This window comes from Argentina anserina, unplaced genomic scaffold, assembly GCF_933775445.1.
Source record: "Argentina anserina unplaced genomic scaffold, drPotAnse1.1, whole genome shotgun sequence".
NCBI lineage: Eukaryota > Viridiplantae > Streptophyta > Magnoliopsida > Rosales > Rosaceae > Argentina > Argentina anserina.
Window position 1 is genome coordinate 383168 of NW_026089507.1, and position 23308 is coordinate 406475.

Sequence of the window (23308 nt, forward strand, 5' to 3'; positions counted from 1 at the left end):
TTGTGTATCTTTACATCGTTTGCGTATCTTTACTATTCCAATTGTGTATCTTTTCATTTCTCGTTTGAGTATCTTTCTGTAAGGCTTTCTGATGCGAGTTTCTATTGAATTTGAGAGTTTTACAAGTGTGGGAGTGTATTTCTTTCAAACTGAGTATCTTTACATCGTTTGCGTATATTTACTATTCCAATTGTGTATCTTTTCATTTCTCGTTTTAGTATCTTTACATCCATTGCGTATCTTTACTATTCCAATTGTGTATCTTTTCATTTCTCGTTAGAGTATCTTTCTGTAAGGCTTTCTGATGCGAATTTCTATTGAATTTAAGAGTTTTGCAAGTGTGGGAGTGTGTTTCTTTCAAACTGAGTATCTTTACATCGTTTGCGTATCTTTACTATTCCAATTGGGTATCTTTACATCGTTTGCGTATCTTTACTATTCCAGTTCTGTATCTTTTCATTTCTCGTTTGGGTATCTTTCTGTAAGGCTTCTGATGCGAGTTTCTATTGTGTTTGAGAGTTTTGCAAGTGTGGGAGTGTGTTTTTTTCAAACTGAGTATCTTTACATCGTTTGCGTATCTTTACTATTCCAATTGTGTATCTTTACATCGTTTGCGTATCTTTACAATTCCAATTGTGTATCTTTTCATTTCTCGTTTCAGTATCTTTCTGTAAGGCTTCTGATGCGAGTTTCTATTGTATTTGAGAGTTTTGCAAGTGTGGGAGTGTGTTTCTTTCAAACTGAGTATCTTTACATCCATTGCGTATCTTTACTATTCCAATTGTGTATCTTTTCATTTCTCGTTTGAGTATCTTTCTGTAAGGCTTTCTGATGCGAGTTTCTATTGAATTTGAGAGTTTTATAAGTGTGGGGGTGTGTTTCTTTCAAACTGAGTATCTTTACATCGTTTGCGTATCTTTACTATTCCAATTGTGTATCTTTACATCGTTTGCGTATCTTTACTATTCCAATTGTATATCTTTTCATTTCTCGTTTGAGTATCTTTCTGTAAGGCTTCTGATGCGAGTTTCTATTGTACATGAGAGTTTGGCAAGTGTGGGAGTGTGTTTCTTTCAAACTGAGTATCTTTACATCCATTCCGTATCTTTACTATTCCAATTGTGTATATTTTCATTTCTCGTTTGAGTATCTTTCTGTACGGCTTTCTGATGCGAGTTTCTATTGAATTTGAGAGTTTTGCAAGTGTGGGAGTTTGTTTCTTTCAAACTGAGTATCTTTACATCGTTTGCGTATTTTTACTATTCCAATTGGGTATCTTTACATCGTTTGCGTATCTTTACTATTCCAATTCTGTATCTTTTCATTTCTCGTTTGGGTATCTTTCTGTAAGGCTTCTGATGCGAGTTTCTATTGTGTTTGAGAGTTTTGCAAGTGTGGGAGTGTGTTTCTTTCAAACTGAGTATCTTTACATCCATTGCGTATCTTTACTATTCCAATTTTGTATATTTTCATTTCTCGTTTGAGTATCTTTCTGTAAGGCTTTCTGATAGGAGATTCTATTGAATTTGAGAGTTTTGCAAGTGTGGGAGTGTGTTTGTTTCAAACTGAGTATCTTTACATCGTTTGCGTATCTTTACTATTCCAATTGTGTATCTTTTCATTTCTCGTTTGAGTATCTTTCTGTAAGGATTTCTGATGCGAGCTTCTATTGAATTTGAGAGTTTTACAAGTGTGGGAGTGTATTTCTTTCAAACTGAGTATCTTTACATCGTTTGCGTATATTTACTATTCCAATTGTGTATCTTTTCATTTCTCGTTTGATTATCTTTACATCCATTGCGTATCTTTACTATTCCAATTGTGTATCTTTTCATTTCTCGTTTGAGTATCTTTCTGTAAGGCTTTCTGATGCGAATTTCTATTGAATTTGAGAGTTTTGCAAATGTGGGAGTGTGTTTCTTTCAAACTGAGTATCTTTACATCGTTTGCGTTTCTTTACAATTCCAATTCGGTATCTTTACATCGTTTGCGTATCTTTACTATTCCAATTCTATATCTTTTCATTTCTCGTTTGAGTATCTTTTTGTAAGGCTTCTGATGCGAGTTTCTATTGTATTTGAGAGTTTGGCAAGTGTGGGAGTGTGTTTCTTTCAAACTGAGTATCTTTACATCCATTGCGTATCTTTACTATTCCAATTGTGTATATTTTCATTTCTCGTTTGAGTATCTTTCTGTAAGCCTTTCTGATGCGAGATTCTATTGAATTTGAGAGTTTTGCAAGTGTGGGAGTGTGTTTCTTTCAAACTGAGTATCCTTACATCGTTTGCGTATCTTTACTATTCCAATTGTGTATCTTTACATCGTTTGCGTATCTTTACTATTCCAATTGTGTATCTTTTCATTTCTCGTTTGAGTATCTTTCTGTAAGGCTTTCTGATGCGAGTTTCTATTGAATTTGAGAGTTTTACAAGTGTGGGAGTGTATTTCTTTCAAACTGAGTATCTTTACATCGTTTGCGTATATTTACTATTCCAATTGTGTATCTTTTCATTTCTCGTTTGAGTATCTTTACATCCATTGCGTATCTTTACTATTCCAATTGTGTATCTTTTCATTTCTCGTTAGAGTATCTTTCTGTAAGGCTTTCTGATGCGAATTTCTATTGAATTTAAGAGTTTTGCAAGTGTGGGAGTGTGTTTCTTTCAAACTGAGTATCTTTACATCGTTTGCGTATCTTTACTATTCCAATTGGGTATCTTTACATCGTTTGCGTATCTTTACTATTCCAATTCTGTATCTTTTCATTTCTCGTGTGGGTATCTTTCTGTAAGGCTTCTGATGCGAGTTTCTATTGTGTTTGAGAGTTTTGCAAGTGTGGGAGTGTGTTTTTTTCAAACTGAGTATCTTTACATCGTTTGCGTATCTTTACTATTCCAATTGTGTATCTTTACATCGTTTGCGTATCTTTACAATTCCAATTGTGTATCTTTTCATTTCTCGTTTCAGTATCTTTCTGTAAGGCTTCTGATGCGAGTTTCTATTGTATTTGAGAGTTTTGCAAGTGTGGGAGTGTGTTTCTTTCAAACTGAGTATCTTTACATCCATTGCGTATCTTTACTATTCCAATTGTGTATCTTTTCATTTCTCGTTTGAGTATCTTTCTGTAAGGCTTTCTGATGCGAGTTTCTATTAAATTTGAGAGTTTTGCAAGTGTGGGAGTTTGTTTCTTTCAAACTGAGTATCTTTACATCGTTTGCGTATCTTTACTATTCCAATTGTGTATCTTTACATCGTTTGCGTATCTTTACTATTCCAATTCTGTATCTTTTCATTTCTCGTTTGGGTATCTTTCTGTAAGGCTTCTGATGCGAGTTTCTATTGTGTTTGAGAGTTTTGCAAGTGTGGGAGTGTGTTTCTTTCAAACTGAGTATCTTTACATCGTTTGCGTATCTTTACTATTCCAATTGGGTATCTTTACATCGTTTGCGTATCTTTACTATTCCAATTCTGTATCTTTTCATTTCTCGTTTGGGTATCTTTCTGTAAGGCTTCTGATGCGAGTTTCTATTGTGTTTGAGAGTTTTGCAAGTGTGGGAGTGTATTTCTTTCAAACTGAGTATCTTTACATCGTTTGCGTATATTTACTATTCCAATTGTGTATCTTTTCATTTCTCGTTTGAGTATCTTTACATCCATTGCGTATCTTTACTATTCCAATTGTGTATCTTTTCATTTCTCGTTAGAGTATCTTTCTGTAAGGCTTTCTGATGCGAATTTCTATTGAATTTAAGAGTTTTGCAAGTGTGGGAGTGTGTTTCTTTCAAACTGAGTATCTTTACATCGTTTGCGTATCTTTACTATTCCAATTGGGTATCTTTACATCGTTTGCGTATCTTTACTATTCCAATTCTGTATCTTTTCATTTCTCGTGTGGGTATCTTTCTGTAAGGCTTCTGATGCGAGTTTCTATTGTGTTTGAGAGTTTTGCAAGTGTGGGAGTGTGTTTTTTTCAAACTGAGTATCTTTACATCGTTTGCGTATCTTTACTATTCCAATTGTGTATCTTTACATCGTTTGCGTATCTTTACAATTCCAATTGTGTATCTTTTCATTTCTCGTTTCAGTATCTTTCTGTAAGGCTTCTGATGCGAGTTTCTATTGTATTTGAGAGTTTTGCAAGTGTGGGAGTGTGTTTCTTTCAAACTGAGTATCTTTACATCCATTGCGTATCTTTACTATTCCAATTGTGTATCTTTTCATTTCTCGTTTGAGTATCTTTCTGTAAGGCTTTCTGATGCGAGTTTCTATTGAATTTGAGAGTTTTGCAAGTGTGGGAGTTTGTTTCTTTCAAACTGAGTATCTTTACATCGTTTGCGTATCTTTACTATTCCAATTGTGTATCTTTACATCGTTTGCGTATCTTTACAATTCCAATTGTGTATCTTTTCATTTCTCGTTTGGGTATCTTTCTGTAAGGCTTCTGATGCGAGTTTCTATTGTGTTTGAGAGTTTTGCAAGTGTGGGAGTGTGTTTCTTTCAAACTGAGTATCTTTACATCGTTTGCGTATCTTTACTATTCCAATTGTGTATCTTTACATCGTTTGCGTATCTTTACAATTCCAATTGTGTATCTTTTCATTTCTCGTTTCCGTATCTTTCTGTAAGGCTTCTGATGCGAGTTTCTATTGAATTTGAGAGTTTTACAAGTGTGGGAGTGTATTTCTTTCAAACTGAGTATCTTTACATCGTTTGCGTATATTTACTATTCCAATTGTGTATCTTTTCATCCATTGCGTATCTTTACTATTCCAATTGTGTATCTTTTCATTTCTCGTTAGAGTATCTTCCTGTAAGGCTTTCTGATGCGAATTTCTATTGAATTTGAGAGTTTTGCAAGTGTGGGAGTGTGTTTCTTTCAAACTGAGTATCTTTACATCGTTTGCGTATCTTTACTATTCCAATTGGGTATCTTTACATCGTTTGCGTATCTTTACTATTCCAATTCTGTATCTTTTCATTTCTCGTTTGGGTATCTTTCTGTAAGGCTTCTGATGCGAGTTTCTATTGTGTTTGAGAGTTTTGCAAGTGTGGGAGTGTGTTTCTTTCAAACTGAGTATCTTTACATCGTTTGCGTATCTTTACTATTCCAATTGTGTATCTTTACATCGTTTGCGTATCTTTACAATTCCAATTGTGTATCTTTTCATTTCTCGTTTCAGTATCTTTCTGTAAGGCTTCTGATGCGAGTTTCTATTGTATTTGAGAGTTTGGCAAGTGTGGGAGTGTATTTCTTTCAAACTGAGTATCTTTACATCGTTTGCGTATATTTACTATTCCAATTGTGTATCTTTTTATTTCTCGTTTGATTATCTTTACATCCATTGCGTATCTTTACTATTCCAATTGTGTATCTTTTCATTTCTCGTTTGAGTATCTTTCTGTAAGGCTTTCTGATGCGAATTTCTATTGAATTTGAGAGTTTTGCAAATGTGGGAGTGTGTTTCTTTCAAACTGAGTATCTTTACATCGTTTGCGTATCTTTACAATTCCAATTGGGTATCTTTACATCGTTTGCGTATCTTTACTATTCCAATTCTATATCTTTTCATTTCTCGTTTGAGTATCTTTTTGTAAGGCTTCTGATGCGAGTTTCTATTGTATTTGAGAGTTTGGCAAGTGTGGGAGTGTGTTTCTTTCAAACTGAGTATCTTTACATCGTTTGCGTATCTTTACTATTCCAATTGTGTATCTTTACATCGTTTGCGTATCTTTACAATTCCAATTGTGTATCTTTTCATTTCTCGTTTCAGTATCTTTCTGTAAGGCTTCTGATGCGAGTTTCTATTGTATTTGAGAGTTTGGCAAGTGTGGGAGTGTATTTCTTTCAAACTGAGTATCTTTACATCGTTTGCGTATATTTACTATTCCAATTGTGTATCTTTTTATTTCTCGTTTGATTATCTTTACATCCATTGCGTATCTTTACTATTCCAATTGTGTATCTTTTCATTTCTCGTTTGAGTATCTTTCTGTAAGGCTTTCTGATGCGAATTTCTATTGAATTTGAGAGTTTTGCAAATGTGGGAGTGTGTTTCTTTCAAACTGAGTATCTTTACATCGTTTGCGTATCTTTACAATTCCAATTGGGTATCTTTACATCGTTTGCGTATCTTTACTATTCCAATTCTATATCTTTTCATTTCTCGTTTGAGTATCTTTTTGTAAGGCTTCTGATGCGAGTTTCTATTGTATTTGAGAGTTTGGCAAGTGTGGGAGTGTGTTTCTTTCAAACTGAGTATCTTTACATCCATTGCGTATCTTTACTATTCCAATTGTGTATATTTTCATTTCTCGTTTGAGTATCTTTCTGTAAGGCTTTCTGATGCGAGATTCTATTGAATTTGAGAGTTTTGCAAGTGTGGGAGTGTGTTTCTTTCAAACTGAGTATCCTTACATCGTTTGCGTATCTTTACTATTCCAATTGTGTATCTTTACATCGTTTGCGTATCTTTACTATTCCAATTGTGTATCTTTTCATTTCTCGTTTGAGTATCTTTCTGTAAGGCTTTCTGATGCGAGTTTCTATTGAATTTGAGAGTTTTACAAGTGTGGGAGTGTATTTCTTTCAAACTGAGTATCTTTACATCGTTTGCGTATATTTACTATTCCAATTGTGTATCTTTTCATTTCTCGTTTGAGTATCTTTACATCCATTGCGTATCTTTACTATTCCAATTGTGTATCTTTTCATTTCTCGTTAGAGTATCTTTCTGTAAGGCTTTCTGATGCGAATTTCTATTGAATTTAAGAGTTTTGCAAGTGTGGGAGTGTGTTTCTTTCAAACTGAGTATCTTTACATCGTTTGCGTATCTTTACTATTCCAATTGGGTATCTTTACATCGTTTGCGTATCTTTACTATTCCAATTCTGTATCTTTTCATTTCTCGTGTGGGTATCTTTCTGTAAGGCTTCTGATGCGAGTTTCTATTGTGTTTTAGAGTTTTGCAAGTGTGGGAGTGTGTTTCTTTCAAACTGAGTATCTTTACATCCATTGCGTATCTTTACTATTCCAATTGTGTATATTTTCATTTCTCGTTTGAGTATCTTTCTGTAAGGCTTTCTGATGCGAGATTCTATTGAATTTGAGAGTTTTGCAAGTGTGGGAGTGTGTTTCTTTCAAACTGAGTATCCTTACATCGTTTGCGTATCTTTACTATTCCAATTGTGTATCTTTACATCGTTTGCGTATCTTTACTATTCCAATTGTGTATCTTTTCATTTCTCGTTTGAGTATCTTTCTGTAAGGCTTTCTGATGCGAGTTTCTATTGAATTTGAGAGTTTTACAAGTGTGGGAGTGTATTTCTTTCAAACTGAGTATCTTTACATCGTTTGCGTATATTTACTATTCCAATTGTGTATCTTTTCATTTCTCGTTTGAGTATCTTTACATCCATTGCGTATCTTTACTATTCCAATTGTGTATCTTTTCATTTCTCGTTAGAGTATCTTTCTGTAAGGCTTTCTGATGCGAATTTCTATTGAATTTAAGAGTTTTGCAAGTGTGGGAGTGTGTTTCTTTCAAACTGAGTATCTTTACATCGTTTGCGTATCTTTACTATTCCAATTGGGTATCTTTACATCGTTTGCGTATCTTTACTATTCCAATTCTGTATCTTTTCATTTCTCGTGTGGGTATCTTTCTGTAAGGCTTCTGATGCGAGTTTCTATTGTGTTTTAGAGTTTTGCAAGTGTGGGAGTGTGTTTTTTTTCAAACTGAGTATCTTTACATCGTTTGCGTATCTTTACTATTCCAATTGTGTATCTTTACATCGTTTGCGTATCTTTACAATTCCAATTGTGTATCTTTTCATTTCTCGTTTCAGTATCTTTCTGTAAGGCTTCTGATGCGAGTTTCTATTGTATTTGAGAGTTTTGCAAGTGTGGGAGTGTGTTTCTTTCAAACTGAGTATCTTTACATCCATTGCGTATCTTTACTATTCCAATTCTGTATCTTTTCATTTCTCGTTTCAGTATCTTTCTATAAGGCTTCTGATGCGAGTTTCTATTGTGTTTGAGAGTTTTGCAAGTGTGGGAGTGTGTTTCTTTCAAACTGAGTATCTTTACATCGTTTGCGTATCTTTACTATTCCAATTGGGTATCTTTACATCGTTTGCGTATCTTTACTATTCCAATTCTGTATCTTTTCATTCCTCGTTAGAGTATCTTTCTGTAAGGCTTTCTGATGCGAATTTCTATTGAATTTGAGAGTTTTGCAAGTGTGGGAGTGTGTTTCTTTCAAACTGAGTATCTTTACATCGTTTGCGTATCTTTACTATTCCAATTGGGTATCTTTACATCGTTTGCGTATCTTTACTATTCCAATTCTGTATCTTTTCATTTCTCGTTTGGGTATCTTTCTGTAAGGCTTCTGATGCGAGTTTCTATTGTGTTTGAGAGTTTTGCAAGTGTGGGAGTGTGTTTCTTTCAAACTGAGTATCTTTACATCGTTTGCGTATCTTTACTATTCCAATTGTGTATCTTTACATCGTTTGCGTATCTTTACAATTCCAATTGTGTATCTTTTCATTTCTCGTTTCAGTATCTTTCTGTAAGGCTTCTGATGCGAGTTTCTATTGTATTTGAGAGTTTGGCAAGTGTGGGAGTGTATTTCTTTCAAACTGAGTATCTTTACATCGTTTGCGTATATTTACTATTCCAATTGTGTATCTTTTTATTTCTCGTTTGATTATCTTTACATCCATTGCGTATCTTTACTATTCCAATTGTGTATCTTTTCATTTCTCGTTTGAGTATCTTTCTGTAAGGCTTTCTGATGCGAATTTCTATTGAATTTGAGAGTTTTGCAAATGTGGGAGTGTGTTTCTTTCAAACTGAGTATCTTTACATCGTTTGCGTATCTTTACAATTCCAATTGGGTATCTTTACATCGTTTGCGTATCTTTACTATTCCAATTCTATATCTTTTCATTTCTCGTTTGAGTATCTTTTTGTAAGGCTTCTGATGCGAGTTTCTATTGTATTTGAGAGTTTGGCAAGTGTGGGAGTGTGTTTCTTTCAAACTGAGTATCTTTACATCCATTGCGTATCTTTACTATTCCAATTGTGTATATTTTCATTTCTCGTTTGAGTATCTTTCTGTAAGGCTTTCTGATGCGAGATTCTATTGAATTTGAGAGTTTTGCAAGTGTGGGAGTGTGTTTCTTTCAAACTGAGTATCCTTACATCGTTTGCGTATCTTTACTATTCCAATTGTGTATCTTTACATCGTTTGCGTATCTTTACTATTCCAATTGTGTATCTTTTCATTTCTCGTTTGAGTATCTTTCTGTAAGGCTTTCTGATGCGAGTTTCTATTGAATTTGAGAGTTTTACAAGTGTGGGAGTGTATTTCTTTCAAACTGAGTATCTTTACATCGTTTGCGTATATTTACTATTCCAATTGTGTATCTTTTCATTTCTCGTTTGAGTATCTTTACATCCATTGCGTATCTTTACTATTCCAATTGTGTATCTTTTCATTTCTCGTTAGAGTATCTTTCTGTAAGGCTTTCTGATGCGAATTTCTATTGAATTTAAGAGTTTTGCAAGTGTGGGAGTGTGTTTCTTTCAAACTGAGTATCTTTACATCGTTTGCGTATCTTTACTATTCCAATTGGGTATCTTTACATCGTTTGCGTATCTTTACTATTCCAATTCTGTATCTTTTCATTTCTCGTGTGGGTATCTTTCTGTAAGGCTTCTGATGCGAGTTTCTATTGTGTTTTAGAGTTTTGCAAGTGTGGGAGTGTGTTTTTTTTCAAACTGAGTATCTTTACATCGTTTGCGTATCTTTACTATTCCAATTGTGTATCTTTACATCGTTTGCGTATCTTTACAATTCCAATTGTGTATCTTTTCATTTCTCGTTTCAGTATCTTTCTGTAAGGCTTCTGATGCGAGTTTCTATTGTATTTGAGAGTTTTGCAAGTGTGGGAGTGTGTTTCTTTCAAACTGAGTATCTTTACATCCATTGCGTATCTTTACTATTCCAATTCTGTATCTTTTCATTTCTCGTTTCAGTATCTTTCTATAAGGCTTCTGATGCGAGTTTCTATTGTGTTTGAGAGTTTTGCAAGTGTGGGAGTGTGTTTCTTTCAAACTGAGTATCTTTACATCGTTTGCGTATCTTTACTATTCCAATTGGGTATCTTTACATCGTTTGCGTATCTTTACTATTCCAATTATGTATCTTTTCATTTCTCGTTAGAGTATCTTTCTGTAAGGCTTTCTGATGCGAATTTCTATTGAATTTGAGAGTTTTGCAAGTGTGGGAGTGTGTTTCTTTCAAACTGAGTATCTTTACATCGTTTGCGTATCTTTACTATTCCAATTGGGTATCTTTACATCGTTTGCGTATCTTTACTATTCCAATTCTGTATCTTTTCATTTCTCGTTTGGGTATCTTTCTGTAAGGCTTCTGATGCGAGTTTCTATTGTGTTTGAGAGTTTTGCAAGTGTGGGAGTGTGTTTCTTTCAAACTGAGTATCTTTACATCGTTTGCGTATCTTTACTATTTGATAGGAGCACTTTGTGCTACGTTCTTAATATGTTTCTACCTCCAATTGTACTTTGCTTAACCCTTATTGTTGTAATATCGAGTCATTGAGTCACAATAGGAGTCTTGGATGGTTATGGATGTGTTTTTGTGCTTACACGAGTTAAAAACGAAGAATTGGTGTAGAGTCCTAGTTTGAGTAGGAATCCTTATAGGACTAGGAAACCTAGTTGAATTAGGAGTCTTCATCTTTCGACGTTTTGGTCGCATTGGCGATATCTTGAGAGTCATGTTTGCATTAGGAATCCTTGTTAGACTAGGAAACGTACCATTTTGGAAAGTCCTACTTGAACTCAAACTCTTATTACGAAACTTTCGTAAATGAACTTCCTTGTTCTAGTAACTTTCTTATTCTAGTAAGTTTCCTTTTTGCAAATTAGAAACTTTCCTAATCTAGTTGAGCTCATCTATTTCATATGTCTTTTTAAGACAACTATTGTCTAGATTAAGACATGAATTTCGAATGAATTATCTTTTACTTATGTTATTCTTTTCCTATTTTCAGATTTGAAGAGATAATTCAAGGAGGGAATTAAGGAGGCCGTGTACTAATTGGAGAAGGAGTCCTATGCCGAGCTACCATTCAGGTTTTAAAGGGAGATTAATTTCAGAATTTTGGAGATAATATCTAGAGAAAAAGAAGGAGTTTCAGTCGTGCTATCCTTCCATTCAATCAAAGAGAGCCGTGCCCTATCTATTCAGCTTGTGAAGGAAGCTTTTCCGTGCCTTCCAATCAGCAAAGGAGAGAGCCCAGCCCATGCCATGCTAACCCTAGAGAAACAAGGAGATAAGAGCTTCTTCTACAAGGAAAGCAAGGGCAGCCATTGGATCCAATTAAAAAGAAGAAATCCCAGCCGTGCATACATGGATCAGCCCATCCTAAACCCTAGCAGCCTCCTCCCTTGGTTCCTCTATATATAGCTCGGCCTCCCTTCAGAAAATCCATCTCCATTCTTCCACAAACACAGCCGAATTGCTGCCCAAACACATCCAGAAAATTCAAGCCACAAAATCTTCATCCATCACCACAAAACCGTGCTCATCTTCCTCCTCATCCAAATCCGAATCCATTCTTGCCGAATCCTAGAAGGTTTCTAAAGTGTGATTCATCCATGTCTTGTAATTTTTCTTTTGGTTTTCTGCAATTTTCGATTTCATTGTATGAATTCTTGGATGTGATTTTCGGTTTTATATATGAAGAACATAAATTCAGACTTCTTTGGTTTTATGTTTTGATTGTATGAATTCATTGAAATATGTATGTTTGACGTGTTAGATGATTATGGGCAGTAGGTTTCCGAATTGTTTTTAGGTTTTATTTCAATTAGTTCCTTGAACTTGTACATCTAAATCAATGCTTGAGGAAGCCAAGGCCATGGTTCTCCTAGGGTTGCGATTTAATTCACCAAAGTGTTCTTTGATTGAATATGCGCTTCGTGTTTCAATTATGGATACTTATATAGGGCTGTGATAGTTCTAGGAATTTGCATGCTTAATCAAGATGAGTGACGCCATGCTTGTGTAACATGTTTCCAATTCGACTTAATGTGCTTATGTGCTACTTTGTTGTTTAACTAGAACGCTTCGTTATGTTGAACTCTTGTTAGCATATATTTAGGATTGAACGCTTCGTTGATTCTAAATAACTAAGAAGTCTTAACGATTAGATGAACCGCTTCGGATTCTAATTAGAATTGGAATTGAAATGGACTTAGAAAGAATCAAAATAAGCCGCTGCCTATATGTTGTTCTATGCGTGTCATACATGTTTCTTGAGTGAAATTCGTGTTTTGTTCATGTGATGAATGGTTGATCAATTGTATATAAGTAATTTAGGATTTAATTTAAGTTGTAGTTTTAGAATCCAACTCAAATCTCCCAATAACATGATAAGTGTTGAGGCCCTTTTGATTCCCCGGACTGAACGATCCCTGCTTATTCTATACTAACGATGATGTTTTTCAGGGTATTTTATAGACGTTTTAACCGAACGCTCTATCACTATTCCAATTGTGTATCTTTACATCGTTTGCGTATCTTTACAATTCCAATTGTGTATCTTTTCATTTCTCGTTTCAGTATCTTTCTGTAAGGCTTCTGATGCGAGTTTCTATTGTATTTGAGAGTTTTGCAAGTGTGGGAGTGTGTTTCTTTAAAACTGAGTATCTTTACATCCATTGCGTATCTTTACTATTCCAATTGTGTATCTTTTCATTTCTCGTTTGAGTATCCATCTGTAAGGCTTTCTGATGCGAGTTTCTATTGAATTTGAGAGTTTTGCAAGTGTGGGATTGTGTTTCTTTCAAACTTAGTATCTTTACATCGTTTGCGTATCTTTACTATTCCAATTGTGTATCTTTACATCGTTTGCGTATCTTTACTATTCCAATTGTGTATCTTTTCATTTCTCGTTTGAGTATCTTTCTGTAAGGCTTCTGATGCGAGTTTCTATTGTATTTGAGAGTTTGGCAAGTGTGGGAGTGTGTTTCTTTCAAACTGAGTATCTTTACATCCATTGCGTATCTTTACTATTCCAATTGTGTATATTTTCATTTCTCGTTTGAGTATCTTTCTGTAAGGCTTTCTGATGCGAGATTCTATTGAATTTGAGAGTTTTGCAAGTGTGGGAGTGTGTTTCTTTCAAACTGAGTATCTTTACATCGTTTGCGTAGCTTTACTATTCCAATTGTGTATCTTTACATCGTTTGCGTATCTTTACTATTCCAATTGTGTATCTTTTCATTTCTCGTTTGAGTATCTTTCTGTAAGGCTTTCTGATGCGAGCTTCTATTGAATTTGAGTGTTTTACAAGTGTGGGAGTGTATTTCTTTCAAACTGAGTATCTTTACATCGTTTGCGTATATTTACTATTCCAATTGTGTATCTTTTCATTTCTCGTTTGAGTATCTTTACATCCATTGCGTATCTTTACTATTCCAATTGTGTATCTTTTCATTTCTCGTTTGAGTATCTTTCTGTAAGGCTTTCTGATGCGAATTTCTATTGAATTTGAGAGTTTTGCAAATGTGGGAGTGTGTTTCTTTCAAACTGAGTATCTTTACATCGTTTGCGTATCTTTACTATTCCAATTGGGTATCTTTACATCGTTTGCGTATCTTTACTATTCCAATTCTATATCTTTTCATTTCTCGTTTGAGTATCTTTTTGTAAGGCTTCTGATGCGAGTTTCTATTGTATTTGAGAGTTTGGCAAGTGTGGGAGTGTGTTTCTTTCAAACTGAGTATCTTTACATCCATTGCGTATCTTTACTATTCCAATTGTGTATATTTTCATTTCTCATTTGAGTATCTTTCTGTAAGGCTTTCTGATGCGAGATTCTATTGAATTTGAGAGTTTTGCAAGTGTGGGAGTGTGTTTCTTTCAAACTGAGTATCTTTACATCGTTTGCGTATCTTTACTATTCCAATTGTGTATCTTTTCATTTCTTGTTTGAGTATCTTTCTGTAAGGCTTTCTGATGCGAGTTTCTATTGAATTTGAGAGTTTTACAAGTGTGGGAGTGTATTTCTTTCAAACTGAGTATCTTTACATCGTTTGCGTATATTTACTATTCCAATTGTGTATCTTTTCATTTCTCGTTTGAGTATCTTTACATCCATTGCGTATCTTTACTATTCCAATTGTGTATCTTTTCATTTCTCGTTAGAGTATCTTTCTGTAAGGCTTTCTGATGCGAATTTCTATTGAATTTGAGAGTTTTGCAAGTGTGGGAGTGTGTTTCTTTCAAACTGAGTATCTTTACATAGTTTGCGTATCTTTACTATTCCAATTGTGTATCTTTTCATTTCTCGTTTGAGTATCTTTCTGTAAGGCTTCTGATGCGAGTTTCTATTGTATTTGAGAGTTTTGCAAGTGTGGGAGTGTGTTTCTTTCAAACTGAGTATCTTTACATCGTTTGCGTATCTTTACTATTCCAATTGTGTATCTTTACATCGTTTGAGTATCTTTACATCCATTGCGTATCTTTACTATTCCAATTCTGTATCTTTTCATTTCTCGTTTGAGTGTCTTTTTGTAAGGCTTCTGATGCGAGTTTCTATTGTATTTGAGAGTTTGGCAAGTGTGGGAGTGTGTTTCTTTCAAACTGAGTATCTGTAATCCATTGCGTATCTTTACTATTCCAATTGTGTATATTTTCATTTCTCGTTTGAGTATCTTTCTGTAACGCTTTCTGATGCGAGATTCTATTGAATTTGAGAGTTTTGCAAGTGTGGGAGTGTGTTTCTTTCAAACTGAGTATCTTTACATCGTTTGCGTATCTTTACTATTCCAATTGGGTATCTTTACATCGTTTGCGTATCTTTACTATTCCAATTCTGTATCTTTTCATTTCTCGTTTGAGTATCTTTTTGTAAGGCTTCTGATGCGAGTTTCTATTGTATTTGAGAGTTTGGCAAGTGTGGGAGTGTGTTTCTTTCAAACTCAGTATCTTTACATCCATTGCGTATCTTTACTATTCCAATTGTGTATATTTTCATTTCTCGTTTGAGTATCTTTCTGTAAGGCTTTCTGATGCGAGATTCTATTGAATTTGAGAGTTTTGCAAGTGTGGGAGTGTGTTTCTTTCAAACTGAGTATCTTTACATCGTTTGCGTATCTTTACTATTCCAATTGGGTATCTTTACATCGTTTGCGTATCTTTACTATTCCAATTCTGTATCTTTTCATTTCTCGTTTGAGTATCTTTTTGTAAGGCTTCTGATGCGAGTTTTTATTGTATTTGAGAGTTTGGCAAGTGTGGGAGTGTGTTTCTTTCAAACTGAGTATCTTTACATCCATTGCGTATCTTTACTATTCCAATTGTGTATATTTTCATTTCTCGTTTGAGTATCTTTCTGTAAGGCTTTCTGATGCGAATTTCTATTGAATTTGAGAGTTTTGCAAATGTGGGAGTGTGTTTCTTTCAAACTGAGTATCTTTACATCGTTTGCGTATCTTTACTATTCCAATTGGGTATCTTTACATCGTTTGCGTATCTTTACTATTCCAATTCTATATCTTTTCATTTCTCGTTTGAGTATCTTTTTGTAAGGCTTCTGATGCGAGTTTCTATTGTATTTGAGAGTTTGGCAAGTGTGGGAGTGTGTTTCTTTCAAACTGAGTATCTTTACATCCATTGCGTATCTTTACTATTCCAATTGTGTATATTTTCATTTCTCATTTGAGTATCTTTCTGTAAGGCTTTCTGATGCGAGATTCTATTGAATTTGAGAGTTTTGCAAGTGTGGGAGTGTGTTTCTTTCAAACTGAGTATATTTACATCGTTTGCGTATCTTTACTATTCCAATTGTGTATCTTTTCATTTCTCGTTTGAGTATCTTTCTGTAAGGCTTTCTGATGCGAGTTTCTATTGTATTTGAGAGTTTTCCAAGTGTGGGAGTGTGTTTCTTTCAAACTGTGTATCTTTATATCCATTGCGTATCTTTACTATTCCAATTTTGTATCTTTTCATTTCTCGTTTGAGTATTTTTCTGTAAGGCTTTCTTATGCGAGTTTCTATTGAATTTGAGAGTTTTGCAAGTGTGGGAGTGTGTTTCTTTCAGACTGAATATCTTTACATCGTTTGCGTATCTTTACTATTCCAATTGTGTATCTTTACATCGTTTGCGTATCTTTACTATTCCAATTGTGTATCTTTTCATTTCTCGTTTGAGTATCTTTCTGTAAGGCTTCTGATGCGAGTTTCTATTGTATTTGAGAGTTTTGCAAGTGTGGGAGTGTGTTTCTTTCAAACTAACTATCTTTACATTGTTTGCGTATCTTTACTATTCCAATTGTGTATCTTTACATCGTTTGCGTATCTTTACTATTCCAATTGTGTATCTTTTCATTTCTCGTTTGAGTATCTTTCTGTAAGGCTTTCTGATGCGAGTTTCTATTGTATTTGAGAGTTTTCCAAGTGTGGGAGTGTGTTTCTTTCAAACTGTGTATCTTTATATCCATTGCGTATCTTTACTATTCCAATTTTGTATCTTTTCATTTCTCGTTTGAGTATTTTTCTGTAAGGCTTTCTTATGCGAGTTTCTATTGAATTTGAGAGTTTTGCAAGTGTGGGAGTGTGTTTCTTTCAGACTGAATATCTTTACATCGTTTGCGTATCTTTACTATTCCAATTGTGTATCTTTTCATTTCTCGTTTGAGTATCTTTCTGTAAGGCTTCTGATGCGAGTTTCTATTGTATTTGAGAGTTTTGCAAGTGTGGGAGTGTGTTTCTTTCAAACTGAGTATCTTTACATAGTTTGCGTATCTTTACAATTCCAATTGCGTATCTTTACATCGTTTGCGTATCTTTACTATTCCAATTGTGTATCTTTTCATTTCTCGTTTGAGTATCTTTCTGTAAGGCTTTCTGATGCGAGTTTCTATTGAATTTGAGAGTTTTGCAAGTGTGGGAGTGTGTTTCTTTCAAACTGAGTATCTTTACATCGTTTGCGTATCTTTACTATTCCAATTGTGTATCTTTACATCGTTTGCGTATCTTTACTATTCCAATTGTGTATCTTTTCATTTCTCGTTTGAGTATCTTTCTGTAAGGCTTTCTGATGCGAGTTTCTATTGAATTTGAGAGTTTTGCAAGTGTGGGAGTGTGTTTCTTTCAAACTGAGTATCTTTACATAGTTTGCGTATCTTTACAATTCCAATTGCGTATCTTTACATCGTTTGCGTATCTTTACTATTCCAATTGTGTATCTTTTCATTTCTCGTTTGAGTATCTTTCTGTAAGGCTTTCTGATGCGAGTTTCTATTGAATTTGAGAGTTTTGCAAGTGTGGGAGTGTGTTTCTTTCAAACTGAGTATCTTTACATAGTTTGCGTATCTTTACTATTCCAATTGTGTATTTTTACATCGTTTGCGTATCTTTTCTATTCCAATTGTGTATCTTTTCATTTCTCGTTTGAGTATCTTTCTGTAAGGCTTTCTGATGCGAGTTTCTATTGAATTTGAGAGTTTTGCAAGTGTGGGAGTGTGTTTCTTTCAAACTGAGTATATTTACATCGTTTGCGTATCTTTACTATTCCAATTGTGTATCTTTTCATTTCTCGTTTGAGTATCTTTCTGTAAGGCTTTCTGATGCGAGTTTCTATTGTATTTGAGAGTTTTCCAAGTGTGGGAGTGTGTTTCTTTCAAACTGTGTATCTTTATATCCATTGCGTATCTTTACTATTCCAATTTTGTATCTTTTCATTTCTCGTTTGAGTATTTTTCTGTAAGGCTTTCTTATGCGAGTTTCTATTGAATTTGAGAGTTTTGCAAGTGTGGGAGTGTGTTTCTTTCAGACTGAATATCTTTACATCGTTTGCGTATCTTTACTATTCCAATTGTGTATCTTTTCATTTCTCGTTTGAGTATCTTTCTGTAAGGCTTCTGATGCGAGTTTCTATTGTATTTGAGAGTTTTGCAAGTGTGGGAGTGTGTTTCTTTCAAACTGAGTATATTTACATCGTTTGCGTATCTTTACTATTCCAATTGTGTATCTTTTCATTTCTCGTTTGAGTATCTTTCTGTAAGGCTTTCTGATGCGAGTTTCTATTGTATTTGAGAGTTTTGCAAATGTGGGAGTGTGTTTCTTTCAAACTGAGTATCTTTACATCGTTTGCGTATCTTTACTATTCCAATTGGGTATCTTTACATCGTTTGCGTATCTTTACTATTCCAATTCTATATCTTTTCATTTCTCGTTTGAGTATCTTTTTGTAAGGCTTCTGATGCGAGTTTCTATTGTATTTGAGAGTTTGGCAAGTGTGGGAGTGTGTTTCTTTCAAACTGAGTATCTTTACATCCATTGCGTATCTTTACTATTCCAATTGTGTATATTTTCATTTCTCATTTGAGTATCTTTCTGTAAGGCTTTCTGATGCGAGATTCTATTGAATTTGAGAGTTTTGCAAGTGTGGGAGTGTGTTTCTTTCAAACTGAGTATATTTACATCGTTTGCGTATCTTTACTATTCCAATTGTGTATCTTTTCATTTCTCGTTTGAGTATCTTTCTGTAAGGCTTTCTGATGCGAGTTTCTATTGTATTTGAGAGTTTTCCAAGTGTGGGAGTGTGTTTCTTTCAAACTGTGTATCTTTATATCCATTGCGTATCTTTACTATTCCAATTTTGTATCTTTTCATTTCTCGTTTGAGTATTTTTCTGTAAGGCTTTCTTATGCGAGTTTCTATTGAATTTGAGAGTTTTGCAAGTGTGGGAGTGTGTTTCTTTCAGACTGAATATCTTTACATCGTTTGCGTATCTTTACTATTCCAATTGTGTATCTTTACATCGTTTGCGTATCTTTACTATTCCAATTGTGTATCTTTTCATTTCTCGTTTGAGTATCTTTCTGTAAGGCTTCTGATGCGAGTTTCTATTGTATTTGAGAGTTTTGCAAGTGTGGGAGTGTGTTTCTTTCAAACTAACTATCTTTACATTGTTTGCGTATCTTTACTATTCCAATTGTGTATCTTTACATCGTTTGCGTATCTTTACTATTCCAATTGTGTATCTTTTCATTTCTCGTTTGAGTATCTTTCTGTAAGGCTTTCTGATGCGAGTTTCTATTGTATTTGAGAGTTTTCCAAGTGTGGGAGTGTGTTTCTTTCAAACTGTGTATCTTTATATCCATTGCGTATCTTTACTATTCCAATTTTGTATCTTTTCATTTCTCGTTTGAGTATTTTTCTGTAAGGCTTTCTTATGCGAGTTTCTATTGAATTTGAGAGTTTTGCAAGTGTGGGAGTGTGTTTCTTTCAGACTGAATATCTTTACATCGTTTGCGTATCTTTACTATTCCAATTGTGTATCTTTTCATTTCTCGTTTGAGTATCTTTCTGTAAGGCTTCTGATGCGAGTTTCTATTGTATTTGAGAGTTTTGCAAGTGTGGGAGTGTGTTTCTTTCAAACTGAGTATCTTTACATAGTTTGCGTATCTTTACAATTCCAATTGCGTATCTTTACATCGTTTGCGTATCTTTACTATTCCAATTGTGTATCTTTTCATTTCTCGTTTGAGTATCTTTCTGTAAGGCTTTCTGATGCGAGTTTCTATTGAATTTGAGAGTTTTGCAAGTGTGGGAGTGTGTTTCTTTCAAACTGAGTATCTTTACATAGTTTGCGTATCTTTACTATTCCAATTGTGTATTTTTACATCGTTTGCGTATCTTTTCTATTCCAATTGTGTATCTTTTCATTTCTCGTTTGAGTATCTTTCTGTAAGGCTTTCTGATGCGAGTTTCTATTGAATTTGAGAGTTTTGCAAGTGTGGGAGTGTGTTTCTTTCAAACTGAGTATCTTTACATAGTTTGCGTATCTTTACAATTCCAATTGCGTATCTTTACATCGTTTGCGTATCTTTACTATTCCAATTGTGTATCTTTTCATTTCTCGTTTGAGTATCTTTCTGTAAAGCTTTCTGATGCGAGTTTCTATTGAATTTGAGAGTTTTGCAAGTGTGGGAGTGTGTTTCTTTCAAACTGAGTATCTTTACATAGTTTGCGTATCTTTACTATTCCAATTGTGTATTTTTACATCGTTTGCGTATCTTTTCTATTCCAATTGTGTATCTTTTCATTTCTCGTTTGAGTATCTTTCTGTAAGGCTTTCTGATGCGAGTTTCTATTGAATTTGAGAGTTTTGCAAGTGTGGGAGTGTGTTTCTTTCAAACTGAGTATATTTACATCGTTTGCGTATCTTTACTATTCCAATTGTGTATCTTTTCATTTCTCGTTTGAGTATCTTTCTGTAAGGCTTTCTGATGCGAGTTTCTATTGTATTTGAGAGTTTTCCAAGTGTGGGAGTGTGTTTCTTTCAAACTGTGTATCTTTATATCCATTGCGTATCTTTACTATTCCAATTTTGTATCTTTTCATTTCTCGTTTGAGTATTTTTCTGTAAGGCTTTCTTATGCGAGTTTCTATTGAATTTGAGAGTTTTGCAAGTGTGGGAGTGTGTTTCTTTCAGACTGAATATCTTTACATCGTTTGCGTATCTTTACTATTCCAATTGTGTATCTTTTCATTTCTCGTTTGAGTATCTTTCTGTAAGGCTTCTGATGCGAGTTTCTATTGTATTTGAGAGTTTTGCAAGTGTGGGAGTGTGTTTCTTTCAAACTGAGTATATTTACATCGTTTGCGTATCTTTACTATTCCAATTGTGTATCTTTTCATTTCTCGTTTGAGTATCTTTCTGTAAGGCTTTCTGATGCGAGTTTCTATTGAATTTGAGAGTTTTGCAAGTGTGGGAGTGTGTTTCTTTCAAACTGAGTATCTTTACATAGTTTGCGTATCTTTACAATTCCAATTGCGTATCTTTACATCGTTTGCGTATCTTTACTATTCCAATTGTGTATCTTTTCATTTCTCGTTTGAGTATCTTTCTGTAAGGCTTTCTGATGCGAGTTTCTATTGTATTTGAGAGTTTTCCAAGTGTGGGAGTGTGTTTCTTTCAAACTGTGTATCTTTATATCCATTGCGTATCTTTACTATTCCAATTTTGTATCTTTTCATTTCTCGTTTGAGTATTTTTCTGTAAGGCTTTCTTATGCGAGTTTCTATTGAATTTGAGAGTTTTGCAAGTGTGGGAGTGTGTTTCTTTCAGACTGAATATCTTTACATCGTTTGCGTATCTTTACTATTCCAATTGTGTATCTTTTCATTTCTCGTTTGAGTATCTTTCTGTAAGGCTTCTGATGCGAGTTTCTATTGTATTTGAGAGTTTTGCAAGTGTGGGAGTGTGTTTCTTTCAAACTGAGTATCTTTACATAGTTTGCGTATCTTTACAATTCCAAATGCGTATCTTTACATCGTTTGCGTATCTTTACTATTCCAATTGTGTATCTTTTCATTTCTCGTTTGAGTATCTTTCTGTAAAGCTTTCTGATGCGAGTTTCTATTGAATTTGAGAGTTTTGCAAGTGTGGGAGTGTGTTTCTTTCAAACTGAGTATCTTTACATAGTTTGCGTATCTTTACTATTCCAATTGTGTATTTTTACATCGTTTGCGTATCTTTTCTATTCCAATTGTGTATCTTTTCATTTCTCGTTTGAGTATCTTTCTGTAAGGCTTTCTGATGCGAGTTTCTATTGAATTTGAGAGTTTTGCAAGTGTGGGAGTGTGTTTCTTTCAAACTGAGTATCTTTACATAGTTTGCGTATCTTTACAATTCCAATTGCGTATCTTTACATCGTTTGCGTATCTTTACTATTCCAATTGTGTATCTTTTCATTTCTCGTTTGAGTATCTTTCTGTAAAGCTTTCTGATGCGAGTTTCTATTGAATTTGAGAGTTTTGCAAGTGTGGGAGTGTGTTTCTTTCAAACTGAGTATCTTTACATAGTTTGCGTATCTTTACTATTCCAATTGTGTATTTTTACATCGTTTGCGTATCTTTTCTATTCCAATTGTGTATCTTTTCATTTCTCGTTTGAGTATCTTTCTGTAAGGCTTTCTGATGCGAGTTTCTATTGAATTTGAGAGTTTTGCAAGTGTCGGAGTGTGTTTCTTTCTTTTTTTTTTTTTGGTTAAAGAGTGTGTTTCTTTCAAACTGAGTATATTTACATCGTTTGCGTATCTTTACTATTCCAATTGTGTATCTTTTCATTTCTCGTTTGAGTATCTTTCTGTAAGGCTTTCTGATGCGAGTTTCTATTGTATTTGAGAGTTTTCCAAGTGTGGGAGTGTGTTTCTTTCAAACTGTGTATCTTTATATCCATTGCGTATCTTTACTATTCCAATTTTGTATCTTTTCATTTCTCGTTTGAGTATTTTTCTGTAAGGCTTTCTTATGCGAGTTTCTATTGAATTTGAGAGTTTTGCAAGTGTGGGAGTGTGTTTCTTTCAGACTGAATATCTTTACATCGTTTGCGTATCTTTACTATTCCAATTGTGTATCTTTACATCGTTTGCGTATCTTTACTATTCCAATTGTGTATCTTTTCATTTCTCATTTGAGTATCTTTCTGTAAGGCTTTCTTACGCGAGTTTCTATTGAATTTGAGAGTTTTGCAAGTGTGGGAGTGTGTTTCTTTCAGACTGAATATCTTTACATCGTTTGCGTATCTTTACTATTCCAATTGTGTATCTTTACATCGTTTGCGTATATTTACTATTCCAATTGTGTATCTTTTCATTTCTCGTTTGAGTATTTTTCTGTAAGGCTTTCTGATGCGAGTTTCTATTGAATTTGAGAGTTTTGCAAGTGTGGGAGTGTGTTTCTTTCAAACTGAGTATCTTTACATAGTTTGCGTATCTTTACAATTCCAATTGCGTATCTTTACATCGTTTGCGTATCTTTACTATTCCAATTGTGTATCTTTTCATTTCTCGTTTGAGTATCTTTCTGTAAGGCTTTCTGATGCGAGTTTCTATTGAATTTGAGAGTTTTGCAAGTGTGGGAGTGTGTTTCTTTCAAACTGAGTATCTTTACATAGTGTTGCGTATCTTTACTATTCCAATTGTGTATTTTTACATCGTTTGCGTATCTTTTCTATTCCAATTGTGTATCTTTTCATTTCTCGTTTGAGTATCTTTCTGTAAGGCTTTCTGATGCGAGTTTCTATTGAATTTGAGAGTTTTGCAAGTGTGGGAGTGTGTTTCTTTCAAACTGAGTATATTTACATCGTTTGCGTATCTTTACTATTCCAATTGTGGTATCTTTTCATTTCTCGTTTGAGTATCTTTCTGTAAGGCTTCTGATGGGAGTTTCTATTAATTTTGAGTTTTGCAAGTGTG